The 9,288-nt window shown below is 42.1% G+C and overlaps 1 long non-coding RNA gene across 2 annotated transcripts in view; it reads right to left on the reverse strand.

Annotated features, from left to right (window-relative positions):
* Positions 1 to 8,367, reverse strand: part of LOC144754885 (uncharacterized) — a 72,993-nt gene extending 64,626 nt beyond the window's left edge. Inside the window, exons 1-3 of one of the 2 annotated variants that reach the window (XR_013594779.1) lie at positions 8,264 to 8,360; positions 7,926 to 7,986; positions 7,582 to 7,657 (exon numbers count right to left, since the gene is read on the reverse strand). This is a non-coding gene — a long non-coding RNA (uncharacterized LOC144754885). Of the gene's footprint in view, positions 1 to 7,581; positions 7,658 to 7,925; positions 7,987 to 8,263 lie in introns of both variants that reach the window. The other variant, XR_013594778.1, reaches the window with a different exon arrangement.
* Between the last annotated feature and the right edge of the window lie 921 nt (positions 8,368 to 9,288).

The raw sequence follows: 9,288 nt of genomic DNA on the forward strand, positions 1-9,288 counted from the left end.
TGTCTGGAATTGTGCTGTTTACTTCGGGATTTGATTGCTGTTGTGGCCACTGGAGGGAGCCCTCGAGTGGTGACCGAATCGCCAGAACGCCTTCCTCGTCAAAGCGCGACAGACACGAGAGTCTGCCGCTCCTATCCACCGTACCGCCAAGGGGATCTGCAGGGAAAGCACTACAGAGCAAGGATTCACCGGACTCACCGGAGTACGGTAGGCGCGGGCCGTGCGCTGCTGTGGGCCGTTTCTCGCTCTCCTGCAACCTGTCTGTTGCCTGCCTGTTGCCCCGTTCGCGGCGGTCAGCTCGACCGCGTCTGGTCCGACGTACCACTCCAGCAGTGAGTGGGGAGGAGCAGGGTGCGGCAGCGCGGCGTGCAGGTGTGAGCAGGTGCGAGCGCTACCTGAGCTGACCTGAGCGCTGAGACAACAGCACCCCACTGCCTCTGCCTACGCCTTTGCGAGCCTGCGCCTGCCTCTGTAAGCCTCGAGTCAGGAAATGAGCGAGGAGCAAGGTCCAAGGTCATAGGTGCTGCAAAGTGCTGTTGTGTTCTGGCTGGTGTGAGCGCTGCCCTAAGCGCTGTGAAAACAATACCGCCAAGCAGGGGAGGGGAGCCTGACATCTGAAATCTTGGCTCCTGGCCACCCCCAGGATCAGACTGTGGGCTGCGCAACCAAAACCACTCCTGAAGAGGTAGGGGGTGCAGCGTTTGGGGTTCGTCTGTTCTCATATGGTCTCTTGCTTTCTGGGTTACTGGGTTGGTGGGACAAGGCGGAAAACTACCAGACCCACAGCCGTCATAAGAGTTCACGATTAGACTGGGACTCTGGACAACACACTCCTCCGGTCCTGTGGGTCCGTCTACACTTCAATCCGCCCTCACTGCAGTGCTGCCCCCTGACGGCAGCTGCTCCTTGCTCTGTTTAACCTGTTGTGTAGTAGTACCACGCAGGCAGGGCACCAGAGCCTTTAGAGGGAGTAGACAGGCTTGGGAGTGCACGTGGTGTTGTGCGGACAGAGAGGTTTGGCATCTTCAGGTTTGAGACACGTGTGTGTAAGAGGGGAGCCGTAGGACTGTGCTGGGTGCTCTAACGAACCAACTAGCAGACACAAGGAACAAATTAAAAACCCCAACTAAAGCACAGTCAACGACATGAGATCAGGGAAAGTAAGGACTGCGGGAACAGCAACTAAACGCACTAAAAGATTGCAGCAATCTATTGTAGCAAAAAAAGTAAGAACAAACGCACCTGGTCAGACCCAGTCTCTTATATCCCCGATCGCGCGGATGTTCGAGAAATCGGGTAAAATACCAGACAAATTTCAATTTTCGAAGGATCCTGCAGGAGGTATGATGTCAATGAGAATGGAAACAAATAAAGATAAACTACAAACTCCCATGAAACCTATTAATACTAACACTGAAACCCTAAATCTGTCACAAAACAACAAACAAATGAAAGATTTGGATCAAATAGAACAAAACTGGAATGAAAACGAATCTGTGGACATAGGCATACCAACTGGAGATCAACAGCCATGGATAACTCAGGAAGAACCCTCAAAAGAGATGAGAAATTGTTATATAACAACGACGAAAGATATTAATATGTCTGTAACATCTAACTCGGATGTCATTATCACAAACAAGTTGTTGTCGCAATCTATGGAATCTATCCAACAAGACTGCCAAGTTAGGACTGAGCAAGTAGCTCAAAGGATCCCTTTTGAAGTGAAAGTTGAGATAAACAAAAGTTGGGCACAACCGCTGAGGGAACTGAAATATACCCTAACCATCATCGGGAGCTCCAAAGGAGCGCTCAGACTAACAACACACTCAAGGAAACGACTGACAATGCTGGCAATACTGTCAGTACCAGTGAGAAACTTATAGACTCCGGGGGAGTTGAGCAACCCAAGTGTGAAACTGCCCAAACAATAGAAATAGGAGTTAAACAACAGGATGCACTCAAACCCTGGGATATCTTCTACCAAACATCAACCCTTACGTTAGAAGCCCTTCATTACCAATCTAATAAAATGGACATACAAATTGACCTGCTAAAAATGATGGCAAACAATGTGGCGGGAATTGACAACAAACTGGCCCAATTAAATGATCTGATTATCAGAGCACAAAGAGAAAATGAAAAAACAACCTCTGACTGCATTTATGTGCCTATCATGGACAAGCTATCAGCCCTACCTGCAGTATTAACAAGCATATTAGAAGACGCTAAGAGAAACATCCATCACAGTAAGGATAATTCTAAAACGAACATCGCCAGTATGAAGAGAATGGAAAAAATTACACGTGGGGTTGGTACGGACAACCCTAAACTCATAGAACCACAACAGCTAATAAGACAACCTGGTGATATAGTTAGTCTACCAATTTCCCAGGCAAAAGATCCATTGGAAAACGAAATTATGTGTGAAACTTTGTGTAAAGTCTCAAAAAATGTCCAAAATCATAGCGACACTGAGTCAGAGGGTTTCTCTACGATGTCAAAACGTCAAAAGAAAAAACTCCGCAAAGCAAGGAAAAATTAGAAACCGAAGCTGAATATCATAAGTAACCCAGCCGAGGATCTCACATTACCTACCTCAGGATCTAAAAAGAAAGATAAAAACAACTTCTTCCCTATTTTCGGAAAAAAACACTAAATGACCCGATTTTAATAAAATCTGATAAAATAAAGGAATCACAAATTCCGGTACGGGAAGAAAACAGAGTAGTGGAAGTGCAAGTAATAAATAGTACGCCAGAGAGTCTGCAAATAGTACCTAACCGAGATGAAAACGAAAATAAAGAAGAAAGAGAGCTAGTTACTTACAATTCCGACAAAACAAATGGAGTCACCTCTACCAAAGCGACGGAAATAATGATTCCCCACCTCAAGGCTGGCACGAAGGAAGACACAAAAAAAGACAGCGTCCTTATAGTGCAGAGGGCAGAAAGCAGACCTGAAATAACACCTGAACGAGACTTTTTGCAGATTAAAAGTAGGGATGGGAATAAAACCATCAGCTACTCAACGAAACAAATTGAGAAAGATGAGGTCGCTAATCGACACAGTCCTATAATTAGTGAGAAACTTAAATTTACACCAGAATTCCGCTCTAGAGGTAGACACGACATTCTTAATCGAGGGAATTTACTGCGACTTTTTAAATTTATACCCTCACTGAATAACATTGTAAGTAAGGAGATTATATCTGGACAATTTATGGAGGATTACCAGAGTAGCCAGACTCCAACCTTAATCTCACTAACATCATTATCCATAGCTGAACAGATAATGAAGGAGCAAAAGACATTCAAAACCTGGGGCATAATACTTACCAAACAAATCCCAGAGGTTTACCCTACCACTTTTATAGAAGTTGATACATCACTGAAACAAAAAAAGGTAGGGACAAAGATTGTATCAGTCTTAAAAAATGCACTTGGTAGATCACCAGTAAAAAATGAATGTCCCACTTCGCAAAACGCGGTAGAAAGAAATCTAGAAATAAATGAGAAATGGATCAACATGGCACTCCATAGTAACCAAACACAATGATATGGCAGTCCATTACAAATATGAGCTAATAGCAAAAACAAAGAAACAATAAGACTATGTTCATGGAACATTAATGGTTTGAGGGGGAAAATTCACAATGCACATATAGACTCTATAGTGGGAAACCCAGACATTGTAGTGTTGCAGGAAACATGGGAACTTAATCCATTTATGCTACACGGTTATGCCGGCTATTATGAAAACGCAAAAAAAGAGCAAAGGTTCGGGCGAGCCAGTGGGGGGGCAGGCAATATTCATTTCTAATGCGCTGCACATTGACCATGAGCAAGTGGAGATAGATGATTCGAACATTCTGATGGTTAAACTTAGCTACAAAATAAACAAGCAAAATCCTAGAACACTATATTTGATTACTGTATACATACTGCCCACTAACAAGAGTAGGGAGACAACATGTGGAACCCTGAACAATGTTCTAATTGATAGAATGCTCGAGGATCCGATAGCTGATTTTCTGATTACCGGGGATTTCAACCTCAATCTAATGTCATCACACTTAAGAGATGAAGCCACGCAACTTCAAAACCACCAATGGCTAATACCTGAGCAGGATTTAGGGATTGATAATAACTGCAACAAAAATAAAATGGGTCAGAATTTCGTAAAGGACATGGAAGCTATGGGTCTTCGAATACTTAATGGTAGAGTAAAAACGGATGTTCCACCAAGATACAGTTACTTTGGGCACAAGGCAAAATTCAGGATTGACTACACTATGACAACATTATATATGTTCCATAACATCACCTCATACCAACTAATGAAAGTAAACGAAAGTGATCATGCCCAACAGTCATTACTAATGGATATTGGAATAACTATGAAAAAGGGCATTTTGGTACTATTAACTATAAAACACTGATCTGGAACATTGGTAATATAGATGTAATGAATGATCAAGTGGAAAAGATCTTGGAAAAATGCTTGAAAGACACTGCATCAAAAACAGCAATTGAACAATGGGAAAATCTGTCTGGGATGTTGACTACAACACAAGGGCAAACAAAAACAAAAAAAGTTTAAATACGGGAATGACCCAAAGAAGGAAAACGAAGCTAATTTAAACCTGCCGCATACAATAAGGCCTCTGAAGAAAGAACGAAATAGGATTATCAGACTAATGAACAAACCGGAAGTAAAAGCAGAAAACCGTGGAAACCTAAAGTTATTAAATCAGAATTTGAAAAAATTAATATGAGGTGAGAAAAACAAAGCGAAACAAGCTATCTGGGCAAAAATATTCCATGCCAGTAAACAGAAGAATTCAAGAGACTTCTGGTACATTATCAATGGCCTTGCTAGACCCAACAAGCATGCAGTCTCATCACCTTTAACTGAGCAGGAATGGGACAAGTTCCTGAGGAGATATTTGAATCAAGACTCTATACACACATCTTCACTGGAAACGCAACAGGGGCGTAAATCCGACAATGAGAATGACATTACTAATCAAGATAGTGATACGGACATGCAAGTTCCCATAAAAAAAGAAGAGATAATTAAACTTATAAAACATCAGAAGAACGGTGCTCCGGGACCAAACGGGATTCTGTTTGCGCTCTTGAAAGAAAATCCAGAATTATGGGCAACAATCCTGGAGAAGTTGTATTTAGAAGTCGCGCTGACAGGAAAGGTACCCAAGTCATGGCGTGGATCCTGAATAACCCCAATCTTTAAAAAAGGAAATTGGGCACTGCCAGAAAATTACAGGTTGATCACACTGCAAGACTCTGATGCCAAGCTATTTGCCAGAATAATACTAACTAAACTAACTGACTGGGTGACGGAAGAAAAAAGAATGCCCTTAAACCAAACAGGCTTTATTCAAGGATTAGGAACTACTACCAATATACTGGTTCTCGCCTTACTTATGAACAAATCGCTTAGATTAAAGCAACCCTTGTATCTTTGTTTTATAGATTTTAAATCGGCATTCGATTGCGTCAACCGAAAATTACTCTGGGAAAAGCTAGAAAAAATGAGAATTCCAGTTCCCCTACTTAAGCCAATTCGCCTTCTATACTCAGAGACATAGGTGAGGGTGAGGATGGGTGACGGGCATACACTATCCAGTGAGATTCCAGACAGGTTTGAAGCAGGGCTGTGTTTTATTCCACCTTCTTTTTAATGTTTCTTGCTGACCTACCAGGAATATTGGACAAAGAAAACGCACATCCTCCGAAACTAGCTGACAAGTGGCTCACAAGTTTGATGTACGCGGACGACGTCATACTTATGAGCCACACAAAAGTGGGAATTCAGCGCTTAATGAGTAGGACCTATACGTACTCAAAAGAGAATGGAATGGTTATAAACGAGACCAAAACTAAGATTATGGTACTTGCCAAAAACGCTAAGATCAAACATAAAAGCCAATGGTTCATGGGTAAAATTGAGCTTGAACAAGTAGAGGTCTATAAATACCTAGGCGTATTATTCGATGCAAAGGGCAATTACCATCTACAAAAAGCTGACGCTCAAAGAAAAGCGAACACATTAACTGCTGCACTTAGAACTGTGCAGAAGTCTCTTCCCAGCCTGACCTATGGTCCTGACCTATGGTCCTCTCTTGAGCATTGTCGGTGCAAAACTCTTACCTACTATTTCATATGGTAGCGAAGCTTTAATGGGTAAAGACAGTGATACTTTAAACAAAATCAGAACCAGAGTATACCGAGCGCTTTTCCATCTCCCAGTGAACGCTTCCCCGGCGCAAATAAGGCTGGAGTTTGGCCTAACAAACCAACAGTTCGCAAGGCAAGGCCACTTTATTAAAGTCTGGAACCAAATATAAAGTGACCACCAAAATGAGATATCGTTGCTCCCATGGAGAGAAATAAAGGACACTAACTCTAGTGCAGCTCTTTACCTTAGAGATGCGATTAATGAGTTTGGGGTCATGTCTATATGGGAAACAAATATACCCAAGTCATCAATTAAGAAAATCATTAATAAAACTACAGACCACCTATCCATTCTAAAGGATAAGGCTACCCTTACCAAGAGAAAACATGCCTGGACGGTGCTAAATGGCTATAAAAAGGAGATACAACAATATCTGAAAACCCCGTGGACGGAAAAAAACAAGCAGGTGCTCCTTAAAGCGAGATTTGGATCCATGCCAGGGCTATGTCATCTCCCCCCATGGGAATTTCAAGAAACCCAAACGAAATGTAGACTATGTAACAGGGGCGAGGAAGACATTAAACATCTTCTGTGTACCTGCCCTGAACTCCTTCAAGAGAGAAAAACACTGCGTAAGGTTCCTCTCAAGACACGCGGCATACGGACATGCAGGCAGGCCGTGATTAAGTGTATGGTCTCAAATGATATTGTTTTAAACGCTTCCTTTGTAAAGTTCCTACTGTTAGTTAAAAGGAAACTCGGAGACATAATTACTGCAAATACATAATTGTTTGTAAAGGTCACGCAATGACAATTTTATGTGATTTTATGCTGGATTATATATTTTAAAAATTTTCTTTTAGATGTGTAATGTTGTAAGATTTTAAATAATCATCACAATAAATACCTTTGTACCTAATACTGCCCTCACACACCTTGCGGTGTCATGCTTCATCATTGGGCCGCATCAGACATCTAGGTGCAGACCAACACTCTAGATGGAGCGCAATCTTTTTTTTGACAAAGACAAGTGTTGAGGGTAAAGGTAAAAGGAACAAAAATGTGATAATACACAAATAACACTAAGACATAACATAGAAAGGAAAACAGAAAAAACAGGGAGGTCTCTACCCTGCTGTCACAGGACCAAACAATGCAGTAAGAAAGTTATAAAACATCCTAAGGATCAACCTTCTATTATTTATTCTGTTTGATGATCCCTGGCAGAGTTAAAAAATATAAGATAGGGGGCATGCAGGGAAAGTAACGGTCCCTATATCCCCACTGCCTTTACCAACATGTTTCTGCCTTTAAACCGCCTTCGTCAGGGTGTTGGTCCCTGTTTTACAATCCTAACCCAGCTAGGGTGTTTATTACCTTAATTCTTTTCATGATGATGGAAAACTGTTCCACTTCTTACCCCTCGCCAGTATTTCTGTGGGGGAACACGTACCTAAGGAATCAAATCCAGAGAGTCAAAAATATTTACCTCCTCTCTGTACATTATTATGTCCCCTATTTTTTTGACATAGATCCTCCTCTTACGTTTTGTTACAAAACATTAATCAACATGGTTACAGCAGCCAGTTAAAAAAGCCGTCCCTCAGCTAATGGTCAGACATCACACTCTCGCTCTCTTGAACATTCAACTTCAATAGACCATACAGCCAACATTTGGTCTCTATTGTAGTAGTCTGTAAATTCATTTCTGTCATACTCACACGAGTTTATGAGAATTTCTCTAAACCCGGGGCTGCATGGGGCTGTGTTCTTGCCGTCACACTACAAGGGTAAAAGGCAGACATATCAGAAGACCTCGAAGTATTGAATTACACCATATTACGACTCTTCGTACCAGAGAGCCCATATCCTATCCTCCCCTGCCTCCAAGGACTAAAAGGGGGACATCAGGGGTAAATATTCGTTAAAGTCATGTAATAAAACGCAGTTCCGACCCCTTGCTCTTTCGCGATCATTGTCTGCATTTGGTAATTTTCTGCGCTAGGTACGTTATTAACATCATACAATCCAAGTCTCTCTCGGTCCCTAGAGCACTTACTAGTCACAAGAAGCACCCAGTCACTAGCTCCCACCTCACAGCCCTCCGATGATAGTTTGCGTTCGTTCGGGCCTCCATTACGTCAAGGGTATCCTTGGTCATGTGACCGTTCCTGCTGGCTGCCTGTGGAATTTCATTAAAAGCAAAAAAGGACTCAATATTCAGCGCTTGTCAGTTTTTCCGAACGAGCGCCATCTTAGTAGTGTGTTTAGACATAATAGTCCCAATGGCACCAGTCTCTGTTCTATTGTGTGCTCAGCTGTTCTGCCTACTTTTACTTTTCAGAACAGCCCCGATGTTTTTGGTTTGTAATCGAAGCGGGGGAGTTCCATGTAAATCTACCCCTCGATTTTTGCCAAATTGAGCATAACACTATTCATGTGTATAACCCACATACAATTAACTAGTGTGGCTACTATGCAAAGTATGCTCTCGGCAAACTTATGGGTTCTCTACTAATCGTGGTGCTAATGACAGGGAAATTATTATGTATCTAAATAAAGGATATAATCAGGGGCACATTACATACTTCCTAGGCCACTACTTCACTCTACGCTGTAATACAGCTATCTCCTCCTTATCTTCTCATAATGATATTTAGTTGGAACCAGGGAATGCAGTCATTAAGACCGCAGGAACTATTTTTCAGTCGTTCCACCCATCGTTGCTCTCTAATCAACAGGAATTCCCCCACATTCCTAGTATCCACTGGAATAAACGGTCTGTCCAATACGTCCATCTAAGGTCTGTTTCACTGTGTTTGTTTTCAAGAAAGTGGGCTGTCATTTTTGTATTGTTCTTTCCGCATCGTGTAGTGCTCATATGCTCAATGATGCGGGTCTTCACTCTCCGAGTGGTCATGCCCACATACTGCATGTCACAAGGGCATTTTAAAAGATAGATAACGTTTTCTGTATTGCATGTGGTGTGCTTGCGCAGTTCCCAAGGATATTGCAAACCGATATCTACTCTTTTTCCATTGATGGATAGAGGAAAAGCCTTACAGTATCCACAGGAATAATGTC

This window comes from Lissotriton helveticus, chromosome 5_1 (genome assembly GCF_964261635.1).
Source record: "Lissotriton helveticus chromosome 5_1, aLisHel1.1, whole genome shotgun sequence".
NCBI lineage: Eukaryota > Metazoa > Chordata > Amphibia > Caudata > Salamandridae > Lissotriton > Lissotriton helveticus.